The sequence below is a fragment of the Taudactylus pleione genome, unplaced genomic scaffold (genome assembly GCF_031769625.1).
Source record: "Taudactylus pleione unplaced genomic scaffold, aTauple2 ptg000390l, whole genome shotgun sequence".
NCBI classification, from domain to species: Eukaryota; Metazoa; Chordata; class Amphibia; order Anura; family Myobatrachidae; genus Taudactylus; species Taudactylus pleione.
Genome location: NW_028284791.1, coordinates 2,256,523 through 2,272,355, shown reverse-complemented (window position 1 = coordinate 2,272,355; position 15,833 = coordinate 2,256,523). Strand labels below are relative to the sequence as shown.

The following is a 15,833-nucleotide window of genomic DNA, read 5'->3' as shown; positions in this document are numbered from 1 at the left end:
CTTAGATGGACACACTGACAGCAGCACAGTTCCTTAGATGGACACACTGACAGCAGCACAGTTCCTTAGATGGACACACTGACAGCAGCACAGTTCCTTAGATGGACACACTGACAGCAGCACAGCGCATTAGATGGACACACTGACAGCAGCACAGCGCATTAGATGGACACACTGACAGCAGCACAGCCCCTTAGATGGACACAATGAGAGCAGCACAGCCCCTAAGATGGACACACTGACAGCAACACATCCCCTAAGATGGAAACACTGACAGCAGCACAGCCCCTAAGATGGACACACTGACAGCAGCACAGCCCCTTAGATGGAGACACTGATAGTAGCACAGCCCCTTAGATGGAGACACTGATAGTAGCACAGCCCCTTAGATGGAGACACTGATAGTAGCACAGCCCCTTAGATGGAGACACTGATAGTAGCACAGCCCCTTAGATGGAGACACTGATAGTAGCACAGCCCCTTAGATGGAGACACTGATAGTAGCACAGCCCCTTAGATGGACACACTGATAGTAGCACAGCCCATTTGATGGACACACTGACAGCAGCACAGCCCCTTAGATGGACACAGTGACAGCAGCACAGCCCATTAGATGGACACACTGACAGCAGCACAGCCCCTTAGATGGACACACATGGCAGCGTGACTAGAGTGAAATGGCGCAGAGTCGTGGCCGCGGTGACTTTTATAGAATCCAAAACCTGTGAGAATCCGACTCCGGGAGAATGACGTTCGGCCTTGATGTGAAATCCGGGCCTGGTGGGAACACCTGAGCCGGGGCTCGGATTGGACTCGGATCCCCAAGTCCAGAGCGGTTCGGATTTTCTAAAGTAATCCCAACAGCTCATCTCTAGTTAATGCAATACTACGCCCCAATAGAGAGATAGCTGCTGTACACAGAACAGAGCTGCTGGGTGACAGTGAGAGAAGCTGCCAGCAGACAGATGTAATACAGAGAGAATTCGGGGAGTGTGAGCTGTGCTGGGCAGTGAGAGGCTACAGGACGCTGCAACCAATAGACAGACTCACAGCTTTTGGGAGGTTCCCACACAGAGAGGGAAATATCCCACCAGCCACAGCTGCAGCCTCATCATAGCCCTAGTGCCAGAGGCAGCAGCAGCAGCAGGGGCAGCTCAGGGGAGCAGTGACAGCAGTACCAGCTCTTCACCCATCTCACCCCAGAGAGGGCACAGGCATCAGCTGAAGGTCATCTATAATACATCAGCCCACAGAGGATATCAGCAACAGGTCCGTCCATTCCAGAGTGACAGAACTTTATAAGGTGGGGTCTGGTAACTTATATCTGTAAATTGCCAATGTTTCATTATGTAGCAAAGCAGAGCAACAAGTGACATTATAATGGCTGGGAATTGGGTGTATCGGATGGTCAGCTGCAGTAATGAGGCACTGGAGAAGGCACAGAGTGGGGGGATCACTCACATAACAGAGATTAGGGGATATACCCCTCTATATGGGGTTTATATGAAAAGAAACGATGGGCAGAGCTTTGGCAGACTGTACAGGACAATCCCAGTGACCCGGCCATACAGGGTGTTGTCTGTTGTATTTCCAGGATAATGCAATGTAACACATTATTAGGGGAAACATAGCATTGGACTCTATGGTAGAGGCAATCAGTGGCACTCTAGCTGCCCTAGAACTACAACTCCCAGCATACCACGTCTACCGGGGGCTACAACCCTCAGTTTATTTTACCCTGGGAGAACATACAAACTCTACAGAGCTATGAGAAAACATTTCGATTTCTATACCTTATGTTTGTACTGTTATATGTGGGGACAGGCCAGCATCGCACATCAACCGGAACGCACCTCAGTGACGGAGATTAAGGAGGCGGAGGGGCCGGGTAAAAGTTGGCCTATGTCCCCCTCTTCCAGTTTAGTCTGAAGCTGGGTACACACCTGAGAGATATATATCTGCAGATGACACACTGACCAACCATCATCTTTTCTCCTGGCCGCAGGTCCCGCTGGCCGGGGGTAGCGACGCAACCCCCTCCCCCTGTCACTGCTGCAAGTGTACGACCGCCCGTATACACTGCGCGATGGATGGGTATATCTGCAGATCTATTGGGCATCAGCTGTGCAGCAGGGCCCACGCCATATGTCTGTGAACGGCATATCGCTGGTATACACTGGCCGACGGGCACCCGTTATATTGGCTGATCAATTGATCGGCCAATCTATCTGCCAGGGTGTACCCAGCATGGAGCTTCTTACTGACCATGAGGCCAAGTTCCCTGTTATGTTACACTTTATGCCTTATGTCTGTGTGCTGGATTTATGTATTACTGTAACTTGTAGTTCATGGGAATATTATTATTATTTCTAAATAAGTTATACTAATACATAATAAATAGTAATAATTATAATAACATACATTTATACAGTGCCAGCATAGGAATGAGATTGAATTGGCGGTGGCTGTTTAGCCGCCGGTTCAAATCCCGACAGCAGATGCCCGACACGAGGAGAGCCCGACTGGGTACAGTAGGTAAGTATACTATTACTAGCCCTCCCCTGTCCCCCCACTAAGCCTCCCTTAGTGGTGCCTAACCCTAACCTCCCCCCTTAGTGCCTAACCCTAACCTCCCCCCTAGGGGTGCCTAACCCTAACCCCCCTTCCCGCACCCTAAACCTAACCCTCCCGGGGGGGTACCTAAACCTAATCTCCCCCCGGTGGTGCCTAACCCTAATCTTCCCCCCCAAACCTGACACTAACCCCGCTAGACTCCCTAACACTAACCCTCCCCCGCGGCTAACGCTAAGGGCACCCCGAACTTACCTTCGTTCGGCCGGGCGTCCTCGGTGTTCCGGCGTAGCGATTAACATAGGTATCAGTATTTCGACGCCTATGTTACATCCCTTGCCGGGATTGCGCTGACCGCTGCCGGTCTCATCACCACATCCCGCCATCATACTCTGCAGCGCTTTTCAAATGGGAACAAACAGTCCTAAAACAATGGTCTCTACAAACAGACAAAGCCGTCAATAATCGTATGATCTATAAGGACAGAGGCGCTGGATACAGGAGTATAATAATGACGCTCAGCCAGGCAGCACCAATAGGGGTCCTGTCATAGTCTCTAGGGATATAAGCGCACCCCAAGTGGTCCTGTATGTGGGTTGTTAATGCAGCATGAACAGGTCGGTCACCGCTGTACAACGCGTTTCACACCGCACAAGATTTACTGTGAGGGAATCAGGAAAGTGACTGAGACGGGTGTGTGGCTACATGGCGCAGGGAGGCCGAGCCGCACGAAATGGGGTGTGTAATACTGTACGGGGCATAACTCCCCAATGGCCAGGACAATCTGGAGAAACCAGTCCAAATCAGAGTGGATAGGTGACTGAGATGCGGCACCCAGTAACGCCCGTGCAGCTGTATGTGATAGGTGACTAAGATGCGGCACCCAGTAATGCCCGTGCAGCTGTATGCGATAGGTGACTGAGATGCGGCACCCAGTAACGCCAGTGCAGCTGTATGCGATAGGTGACTGAGATGCGGCACCCAGTAACGCCAGTGCAGCTGTATGCGATAGGTGACTGAGATGCGGCACCCAGTAACGCCCGTGCAGCTGTATGCGATAGGTGACTGAGATGCGGCACCCAGTAACGCCCGTGCAGCTGTATGTGATAGGTGACTGAGATGCGGCACCCAGTAACGCCCGTGCAGCTGTATGCGATAGGTGTCTGAGATGCGGCACCCAGTAACTCCTGTGCAGCTGTATATGATAGGTGACTGAGATGCGACACCCAGTAACGCCCACGTAGCTGTATGTGATAGGTGACTGAGATGCGGCACCCAGTAACGCCCATGCAGCTGTATGTGATAGGTGTCTGAGATGCAGCCCCCAGTAACGCCCGTGCAGCTGTATATGATAGGTGACTGAGATGCGGCACCCAGTAACGCCCGTGCGGCTGTATGTGATAGGTGACTGAGATGCGGCACCCAGTAACGCCCGTGCAGCTGTATGCGATAGGTGACTGAGATGCGGCACCCAGTAACGCCCGTGCGGCTGTATGTGATAGGTGACTGAGATGCGGCACCCAGTAACGCCCGTGAGGCTGTATGTGATAGGTGACTGAGATGCGGCACCCAGTAATGCCTGTGCAGCTGTATGCGATAGATGACTGAGATGCGGCACCCAGTAACGCCCGTGTAGCTGTATGTGATAGGTTACTGAGATGCGGCACCCAGTAACGCCTGTGCAGCTGTATATGATAGGTGACTGAGATGCGGCACCCAGTAACGCCCGTGCGGCTGTATGTGATAGGTGACTGAGATGCGGCACCCAGTAACGCCCACGCAGCTGTATGTGATAGGTGACTGAGATGCAGCACCCAGTAACGCCCATGCAGCTGTTTGCGATAGGTGACTGAGATGCGGCACCCAGTAACACCCATGCTGCTGTATGTGATAGGTGACTGAGATGCGGCACCCAGTAACGCCCGTGCAGCTGTATGTGATAGGTGACTGAGATGCGGCACCCAGTAACGCCCATGTAGCTGTATGTGATAGGTGACTGAGATGCGGCACCCAGTAACACCAATGCGGCTGTATGTGATAGGTGACTGAGGTGCGGCACCCAGTAACGCCCGTGCAGCTGTATGTGATAGGTGACTGAAATGCGGCACCCAGTAACGCGCAAGGCGCTCACATTAACCACTCACCCACACACACCAGCCATATCGGGACCTGTACCTGTCATGGAGGTGATGTGACGTGTGCGACTTTAACAACAGGGAACGTGTAGAATACAGTACAATGTCGATAGCAGTTTATAGTCTAATGTAAGCTGGATGTCATAAAATGGAGATGAAGGGATTTTATTTATTACCAGTTATTTATATAGCGCAGGACTTGCCGTGAAGAAGAGCTGCAGTGGCTGAATTGAAGTACTCCCTATACATATGCACTCAGTCACGCACAGATGTACTAGTGTCACATATCACAATAATCCGTGCAGTCCAGTGAAGCAGTTTGTCGTATCCAATTGTACTATGACACATTTGCAGGCAAAAAAAAAGACGCTCGGCACAATCCAAGTGGCATAGGAGCTTGCTCATCGAGAAGGGCTGTTTGGCATGACTGTGCTTCTATTGGCAGGAGACCTGCGCCCGTCAGTCAGGGGCGGGAGACCTGCGCCCGTCAGTCAGGGGCGGAGGACCTGCCTCCGTCAGTCAGGGGCGGGAGACCTGCCTCCGTCAGTCAGGGGCGGGAGACCTGCGCCCCTCATTCAGGGACGGGAGACCTGCGCCCGTCAGTCAGGGGCGGGAGACCTGCACCCGTCAGTCAGGGGCGGGAGACCTGCCTCCGTCAGTCAGGGGCGGGAGACCTGCCTCCGTCATTCAGGGGCGGGAGACCTGCGCCCCTCATTCAGGGACGGGAGACCTGCGCCCGTCAGTCAGGGGCGGGAGACCTGCGCCCATCAGTCAGGGGCGGGAGACCTGCCTCCGTCAGTCAGGGGCGGGAGACCTGCCTCCGTCAGTCAGTGGCGGGAGACCTGCACCCGTCAGTCAGGGGCGGGAGACCTGCACCCGTCAGTCAGGGGCGGGGGACCTGCACCCGTCAGTCAGGGGCGGGAGACCTGCCTCCGTCAGTCAGGGGCGGGAGACCTGCGCTCGTCAGTCAGGGGCCGGAGACCTGCGCCCATCAGTCAGGTGCAGAGCTTCTCAGGGTGCACACACTACAGATACAGAGCACTGTGCGGCCTCCGCAGACATCAACACCCTGCATAGATAGAAATCCATACATGGTAACAGAACCCATGCACGGCACATTCCCGTCCTCTCACCCCGTATTGCACACGCAGCAGGGATACGGGGAAGAGAAGAAAACGTATTTATAAACATACTTCCATCTTTTTCCCTTCAGATCCACTTCAGTCTGGGCCTGATTCTAAGGTGGGAATAAAGCAAATAAAAATAACTCTGCATCTGGAGTAACCATGCTGCAATGCCAGGGGGGCAAATACATATATTATATTTACATGCAGGGTAAATCCTGGCTGATTTCCATGTAGCCCACAAATACTGGGCAGACTTATTCTTACACTACAATATAGATTTGATTTAGGATGCGACCCTCCTCCCAGCATGGTTTTACCAAGGTGCTAATTTAAGATGGGTAAACACTAGACCACAGGTTCTCAGACTTGGTCCTCAGGACCCCAAACAGTGCATGTTTTCCAGGTCTCTTCACAGAATCACAAGTGAAATACAGTAATTAGCTCCACCTGTGGATCTTTTAAAATGTGTCAGTGAGTAATGACTACACCTGTGCACCTGCTGGGTGACCTGTGTGGGGACCGAGTTTGAGAACCACTGCACTAGACGATATGTCGTAGAGTCCCGTGGAGCGGGGACATAGACTAGTGCGTACCTGCTGTGTGCGCTCCCACGGCTAGTTCCATCGGCCTGCACGCACAGCAGATGAAACAACCCAGCAGCTGACGCAGGCAAGGTCAATGGTGCCGGTGAACGGCATATCGGAGCGGTCCTTCACCGGATCGTGCAGTGTGTCCCACCCGCCCGATATATCATCCATCGGCACCATCGGAAGTCGCATTGGTGGGTTGCTTAGTGTGTACCCTGCCTTACTTGACATTTTCGCTTTGCCACCATCTCAGAACCATCCTCACTGTCTCCGATATTATATGCTGCAATTTACCTTCTCTTCTTACTACCAGTACAGGGTTCTAGTTACTAAGAAAAGTCCCTGTTCCCCAGAAATGTCCCCTCTGACCGCTGTGATACGGGACAATATAAATATCAGACATCACCACAGATGAGGTTCTAATAATATATAGACCTCACAATGGGCCTGATTCAGACCCGCTCGCAAGCGGATCGATAGTTGTGCGTGCGCAAGCCCCGTAGCGAGTGAGAAATTCACTCGCTCCGGGGCTCGCTACAAACGGGGCGGCTGTCGTAACAAGCCCGATGGTCGCGACCATCACCTGGCCGCTCGCAGAAGCTGTGGGTGGTCACCCACAGCTTAGTGAGCGGCCAGGAGGCCGGTTTATAATAAAAAAAAGCGTCCGTCCTGATTCAGAGCGAGCGCTGGCTTTTTGCGAGCGGCTCTGAATCAGGGCCAATGTGTATTGTTTGGAAGAAGTGTCGGTGGAAGATATGAAATATTCCCACACGACTAGTTAAGCTGAGCTGAATGGATTATATACAGGAATTCTTCATCAGAGGATGCGCCTTCTGCTCTATAGACATAGAAAGAGTACAATAAACCAATATAGGACCTGACTCTGAGTATTATTATTATCCTTAATTTATATGGAGCCACAAGGGGTCCGCAGCGCCTTACACAGTACATAAAAGGAGTGGCGGACTGGAGCATGAAGGGCCCACAGGGGAACGCAATAATAGAGGCCCAAATAAAGGTATGGTGGTCGCTCACATCAGCTTAATGATATTGCCCAGGTGCTTGTAAAGGGCGGGGTTTACTCTGAACCACAGAAAAAAAGGATTTTCCCTCCAGCACACTGCAGCAAAATCAGCAAGAATACTTGAATCCTAAATGATAATAGACATTCAGAGGTATTAGTTACATACATTTGCAAATGTGTGATTAAGCGCTGGGCCAGCGTCAAGGCTCCTCTATACCGGCGTCCCTAACATTCAGGGGTTCACATCCGAGGTGCAGGGCAGCCCAAAAGAATCCAGCCAAGGACCATTCCCAGGGCATCACACGGAAAGGGAAAAAAGGTGATAGTGAAGTGTAAAGTATAGAAGTGTAAAGATAATCAATAAGTGTTAATATAATAAGAAAGAATTAAAATGACATAGACATAAAAAGAGTAGACTAAACAAATATAGAACCTGACTCTGAGTATTATTATTATCCTTTATTTATATGGAGCCACAAGGGGTCCGCAGCGCCTTACACAGTACATAAAAGCAATGGGACTGGAGCATGAAGGGCCACAGGGGAACGCAATAATAGAGTCCCACTAAGGGGTGTGGCCAGTCACTGTAGGGGGTGTGGCCAATAAATAATATATATATATATATATATATTAGTGGGAGAGGTGAGTGATCTACTCCTGTGCATGGCAGTCAGTTATGTGGGCAAGTGAGGTTGTGGTGGGCATGGAGGGGTCATGTAGGCAGTGCAGTGTTTAAAGGCCGGACTGGCCATCTGGCAAATGCCAAAGGGCTGATGGGCTGGTCCGGTCGTAAAATCTGCCTCCCGGCGCTATGTTTGGTCTTTGATACTGAAAGACTGGGACGTGCTGCGAGGCTGGGCCCCCGTGACTCGCGGCACGCCTCCTTGAGACTTGACCAGGCCCCTTTTGTGGTGAGGCCATGCCCCTTTTGTGAGCCTACGGCACACACAGGGTGACTGCCACCACATTATGCTATACTGTAGCGTCCACACATTATGCCATCTGTAGTGTCCACCCATTATGCCAAACTGTAGTGCCCACACATTATGCCACACTGTAGTACCCACACATACCTCTGTAGTGCCCACCCATTATGCCACACTGTAGTGCCCACACATGCTACCTGTAGTGCTGACATGCCACATTGAATGCCCACACATTATGCCACACTGTAGTGCCCACACATACCTCTGTAGTGCTCACCCATTACGCCACACTGTAGTGCCCACACATGCTACCTGTAGTGCTCACACATTATGCCACACTGAAGTGCCCACACATTATGCCACACTAGTACCCACACATTATTCCACTGTAGTGCCCACACATTATGCTACAAGTAGTGCTCACACGATACCACTATAGCGCCCACACATTATGCTACCAGTAGTGCCCACACATTGTTACACTGAAGTGCCCACACATTATCCAACACTGTATTGCCCACACATTATGCCACCTGTAGTGCCCACACATTATACTACTGAAGTGCCCAAACATTATGCTACCTGTAGTGCCCACCCATTATGCCACCTGTAATGCCCACACATTATACCACTGTAGTGCCCACACATTATGCCACCTGTTGTGCCCACACATTATACTACTGTAGTGCCCACACATTATACCACTGTATGCCCACATTATGCCACCTGTAGTGCCCACATATTATGCCACCTGTAGTGCCCACATGCTACCTGTAGTGCCCACACATTATGCTGCAATGTAGTACCCACACATTATACCACACTATAGTGCCCACACATTATGCCAAACTGTAGTGCCCACACATTATGCTACCTGTAATGCCCACACATTATGCCACCTGTAATGCCCACACATACCAGTGTAATGCCCACACATTATACCACTGTAGTGCCCACACATTATGCCACCTGTAATGCCCACACATTATACCACTGTAGTGCCCACACATTGTGCCACATTATACAACTGTAGTGCCCACATATGCCACCTATAGTGCCCACATGCTACCTGTAGTGCCCACACATTATGCTACAATGTAGTACCCCCACATTATACCACACTATAGTGCCCACACATTATACCAAACTGTAGTGCCAAAAAAATTATGCTACCTGCAGTGCCCACCCATTATGCCACCTGTAATGCCCACACATTATACCACTGTAGTGCCCACACATTATGCCACCTGTAGTGCCCACACATTGTACTCATTAGAAGCATCCTCAGGCAGCCGGCAGAGCAGCAGTCATAGCATCACAATGAGTCACACCCATGACTGCCTGGCTATACGAATTGCGCCTTAAGCCACACCCTCCTGCGATAGAGGGCATGGCTAGAAAATAAGTGAGGCCCACTGGGGATTTCCCCGAATCCCAGTCCGAGACTACATAAAAGAGTAGCACGCAAAGTGTAGACACCGTTTTTCAACCACTGTCCTGCAACACACTAGTGTGCCACAAGCGGTTGTGCAGCGGGCTCAGCGCACTTGTACTGTAGTGTGTTTTATTCCTGCGGGTGCCAATGTAGTGTGATTTATTCCTGTGGAGGCCAATGTAGTGTGTTTTATTCCTGTGGAGGCCAATGTAGTGTGTTTTATTCCTGCGGGGGCCAATGTAGTGTGATTTATTCCTGTGGAGGCCAATGTAGTGTGTTTTATTCCTGTGGAGGCCAATGTAGTGTGTTTTATTCCTGTGGACGCCAATGTAGTGTGTTTTATTCCTGTGGAGGCCAATGTAGTGTGTTTTATTCCTGTGGAGGCCAATGTAGTGTGTTTTATTCCTGTGGAGGCCAATGTAGTGTGTTTTGTTCCTGTGGAGGCCAATGTAGTGTGTTTTACTCTTGTGGAGGCCAATGTGTGTGTTTTATTCCTCTGGAGGCCAATGTGTGTGTTTTATTCCTCTGGAGGCCAATGTGTGTGTATTTTTTAATGTGGGAGCCAATGTGTATGTTCTTTCATTGGTTGCGCACGCTGTATCGCCGGATGGTGTGCCTTGACAATTTTAAAATCTTGTGTAGTGTGCCTCGAGTTGAAAAATATGAGATATGGTAAGAACTTACCTTTGTTATCTCTATTTCTACGAAGTCCATAGGGTTCCACAGGATACCTTGGGGGTATAGGTGATGACGTCAGGCATCGGGCACCATAGAGTTAAGTTTTCAGCCTCCCAGGATGCACTAGGGCCCCCCTCCTATACCCAGCCCCCGAGCCAAGGCATCTCAGTTACGTACCAAGCCATAGGCCGGAGGAGGAGAAGGAAGAGAGAGAAAAAAGATCTGGACACACACAAGAATCACATTCTCACCAGAGGGAGACGGAAAAACTGGTGACCAGAGTAAAGCCCATCTGCAGCACAGGTGCGACGGGGCGGGAGTCCTGTGGAACCCTATGGACTTCGTAGAAATAGAGATAACAAAGGTAAGTTCTTACCATATCTCATATTTTCTACATCAGGGTCCATAGGGTATCCACAGGATACCTTGGGGATGTCCCAAAGCAGTATCCTTCAAGGGTGGGGACTCTCCTGTGCTGAAAGGAGAATCCGCCGCCCGAAGGAAGCATCCAGAGAGGCAAAGGTATCAAACGCGTAATACCTCACAAAGGTATGGATCGAGGACCATGTGGCAGCCTTGCAGATCTGGACTGCAGAGGCACCACGTCGAGCAGCCCATGAAGGCCCCACAGACCTAGTGGAATGAGCCCTCACAGAGAAAGGAACCGGAAGGCCTTCATGAAGATAAGCTTCTGAAATGGCCATACAAATCCAGCCTGCCAAAGTCTGCTTTGAAGCAGGCCAACCCTTTTTACGGAAGCCATAGAGGACAAACAAGGCGTCCGACTTCCTAAATGAAGAAGTGCGGTCAACATAAATCCTTAAGGCCCGCACAACATCCAAAGTGGCCTCACCCACTGAAAGATCAGGTGAGTTAAAAGCCGGCACAACGATTTCCTCGTTGATGTGAAAACTGGAAACAACTTTAGGAAGGAAACCAGGACGAGTGCGCAGCACCGCCCTGTTCCTATGAAAAATCAGAAAAGGGGGTCTACAGGAGAGAGCCCCTAAGTCAGAAACACGTCTGGCCGAAGCAATGGCCAGAAGGAAAATAGTTTTAGCTGTCAGCCATTTGAGGTCCACTGAGCCCAGTGGTTCAAACAGCGGTCCCTGGAGAGCCCTCAGGACCACAGCTAAATCCCAAGGCGCCACCGGTGGAACAAAAGGTGGCTGAATTCTGAGAACACCTTGCATAAAGGTGCGCACATCAGGGATTGCAGCAATCCTACGATGGAACCAGACGGACAGGGCAGACACCTGCACCTTCAGAGATGCAAGGCGAAGCCCATGGTCCAGTCCCGCCTGTAGAAAGCTAATACTCTAGACAGACGGAACTCCCGAGGAGCATAACCTCTCGGCCGACACCACTGGAAGAACGTATGCCACACACGATGGTATATCCTTGCAGAGGATGGTTTCCGAGCCCTTAGCATGGTTTGCACTACTGAGTTGGAAAACCCCCTGGACCTTAACATGGCCGTCTCAACAGCCACGCCGTCAAAGACAGCCGAGTCAGGTCTGGGTGAAGACAAGGACCCTGTGACAGGAGGTCTGGACGTAACGGCAACCGCAGAGGAATGTCCACGCAGGAGCTATCAACAGGAGCGTCCCTCCTTCCTGTTTGAATTACCGGATTACCCGTGGAAGGGAAAACGGAGGAAACAGATAAGCAAACCGGAATGTCCACCGGACGGACAGAGCATCCACCAGAGACGTCTTTTTGTCTCTTGTGCGAGACCCGTACACCGGCAACTTGTTGTTGTGCCGTGACGCCATGAGGTCGATCTCTGGAAGACCCCACCTGTCCACCAGAAGTTGAAAGACGTCCTGGTGCAGAGACCATTCCCCCGGATGAACGTCCTGGCGACTGAGAAAGTCCGCCTCCCAGTTTAGGACTCCCGGGATGAAGACTGCTGATATGGCCGGGAGATTGCGCTCCGCCCAAACCAGGATTCGGGACACCTCTACGAGAGCCACCCGACTTCGGGTTCCTCCTTGCTGATTTATGTAGGCCACGGTGGTAGCGTTGTCCGATTGGACCTGCACTGGGTGACCTTGGAGAACCCGATGTGCCTGCTGGAGAGCAGTGAATACCACGCGGAGCTCCAAGATGTTTATTGGAAGCTCTGCTTCCGCCCGAGTCCACCTGCCCTGGAACAAGTGTGGACCCGTGACTGCTCCCCAGCCTCGCAGACTGGCGTCCGTTGTCAACAGGACCCAATTCGCCACCCAGAGCGGACGACCCCTGTTGAGATGGGTCGTCTGCAACCACCAGGCTAGGGACAGGCGAACCTCCGGAGTGAGCACCATCGTCTGGGATTTTAGACTCTGAGGCAGTCCATTCCATTTGGACAGGATCAACTGCTGCAGAGGTCTGGAGTGAAACTGGGCATATTCCACCATGTCGAATACCGACACCATGGAGCCCAGTAACCTCATCGCCGAGTGCAGAGACACACGGCGATTCTGCAGACAACTGTGCACTCTCAACTGCAAGGCAGAGATCGTTTCCCCGTCACAAAGATCCTTTGCTGTCCTGAGTCCAATAAGGCTCCGAGGTGCAGAATCCTCTGAGACGGGATCAGGGTGGACTTCTGCCAGTTTATCAACCAGCCGTGCCATTGCAGTACCGCAATGGTCAGGTCCAAGTGGCGTAGAAGGAGATCTGGAGATCCTGCCACCAACAGAAGGTCGTCCAAGTACGGTAACATGCGGACTCCCTGCAGCTGCAGAGAGGCCGCCATGACCGCCATCACCTTGGTGAAGACACGTGGTGCTGTCGCCAGCCCAAAAGGTAACGCCCGGAACTGAAAGTGGTGGTTGCGGATTGCAAACCTGAGGAACTGTTGATGGCGTAAAAGAATAGGGACATGCAGGTAAGCGTCCTGTATGTCCAACGACACCATGTAATCAGTCAAAATAAGTGGAAAAGGGGAAGGGGGGAAAAATCAACGCACTGACAAAGAAATAATGAAATATATATATACAAATAGATAACCACTGTACCCTACCAATATCAAAGTCACATATCGGGTAGTGGAGGTGCTCAGAGTAAATACTAGTTTGAACAAAAAGGAGAAAAAGAAACTCTATTTTGTGAGCACTCTTAATAAATAAAGTAATAGAAATAATTAAAACATAACTTTTATTACGTTCAAAATAAAATATCTATGGCAAAGGACAAAAAACAAGACAAATAACATAAAACATGAATACACCCTCAATATAATCGATTAGAGAGGTCTCTAGGAACAATATAGTGACGAGTCATATCGCATAATAGGACCCCTATAAATCGATGAATAAAGGGATTGATTATTAGAAGTCAATGCTTCATAAGTGAAATGTAATCACATAGTTCAACACAATTATTGTATCATTAAACACATAATTCGATACAATCAATGTATCATTAAACAACGGCGAACATTTTAGGCATCAAAATTGTCACATAACAACTGAATAGCTCTGTTTGAATTCTCACCAGTCTGTCTGTTGGGCTACCTGGTTAGAATGAAATAACAGGACGGTCAGGGTAAAGATTGATCCACCTGTAATACTACTGCCCCTCACTTAGCAGAAGGCCATCAATGAGGGGTGAGGGATCATCCAGTGGCTGTTTGAACCTTAGAAACAACAGTGTAACCGTAACGTTACTCACTATTTCGCTTCTGCTGTTAAGGGTCTTACAAAATGCATTGGACCCTTAATGAGAGAGTTACTCTAAATGAGATTGTCATCAGTTAATAGAGTAGATAGGAAGGAAGTGAGTAACTATTCATAGATATTTGTCACAAATATTTGACAGAAATATAAACTGGAGGTTTAGTCCTATGATATAATGTGTAAATGACTTAGCCATAGTATTACGGATCATATGTTAACAGATAAATCTTTTAACAATAAAAACCCTTCATAAGAGAATGAACCCGGACTGTTTGATTCCTAGAAGAAGGTAGCCAATGCTTAAGAAATTATTGTTTTTATAATCAAGTTAACAAACATATGGTGCTTATAATGGACTTGGACTAAGTGAAAAAGAAAAGACATATATACTATTTTCTCGTATGCAGATGTATAATATACAAAAACACAGTGATGGAGGGGGTGGTATAGGCTACCTGTTGATTATAGAATGGGTTATAGTTTGTATCTTAGAACGATGTTTGACCTACAAGGGGTCGACTATAACATGAATTTAAAGGAACACAGGACACAATGTATAGGACAAAAATGTCACATTAAAACAATTTCTTGGTAACTGAATACCCTGACATATGGTAAATTAAATAAGTAATAACTTCAATATTCTCAACAGGTCCTGCAATATTGACCACAATACACACAGAAATTATATATTGAATATAGAGTATTTCACTTGCAATATATCGATATACAGAGTATAACAGGTATATGGGCTGAATTCGTTCATATGAACATTTAACAAGGTAGTGCTTTGATCCAACCTTCTACCTCAGTGATGCAACACTCTGCAAATATAGCAATTAAGGACTGTGCATAAGCACAATACCCATAGTTACATGTAGTGATCTTAGTTGTTTAAATATAAACCCTCTAACTGACATTGTGGATATAAGGGTATCTCATTTACAATGTATACCCATATGAGTGCAGAGTGTAAAAGAACATATCAACTCTAAATGGTTAACGGGTTATATTGAAGGCAAAAACCCACTGCCTAACTAATATCACACTCTGCATATATAATAATCAAAGCTGTACATAAGCTATATCTCATAAAGGTAAAAATAGTCCAAGTCTTTAGACAAGTGTCCTCCTGCTATGGCAGCCGATCACATCCCCCATACCTGAACGGGGCGGTCGCCGCACAGTGACTCACTATGTCCAAGTACATGGGACATGCAGTCGCCTGGAAGGAGCAGCACACAAATGGAAATACCGTATACTGACTGGTAGAAGGGGTGTCCTGCGCGGCGCCCACGAAGACACCCTCCCGCCGACGCGCATTTCGCCGGAAAGGCTTGTTCACGGAGGAAGCAGCTGCTGCATAGCAGACCCAGGTAAGTTTAGATAGTTATACTATGTGCTGTCCAATCCCACCTCTGTATCACATGATTGACAGAGCGTCCAGCCAAACGGCAGGTGACCTATCATATCGCATTGGTATTTGATTGACAAAGCATCTAGCCAATGAATGGATAGCCTTTATTATTACCATGTTAATGGGGGTAAAGGGAGTCTTTTCACTTTCTAACAGTACAACCCGCCCATATATCCGGACTCTAGCCAAACATTTATTATACAGCCAATCTTATAAATAATACATTAATATATTGTATCAAAGGAAAATAGAATGATTTGAAATCCCT

At 49.2% G+C, this 15,833-nt stretch overlaps 1 protein-coding gene across 2 annotated transcripts in view; it reads left to right on the top strand.

Moving 5' to 3' along the window:
- LOC148507645 (sialidase-3-like) overlaps positions 1–15,833 on the top strand; it is a 39,146-nt gene that overhangs the window by 10,933 nt on the left and 12,380 nt on the right. The window contains exon 1 of one of the 2 annotated variants that reach the window (XM_088445824.1): positions 1,134–1,303. The exons of the other annotated variant lie outside the window; for it this stretch is intronic. The gene's annotated coding sequence lies outside the window, so the exon portion shown is untranslated. Of the gene's footprint in view, positions 1–1,133; positions 1,304–15,833 lie in introns of those variants that run through there. 2 annotated transcript variants of the gene reach the window in all.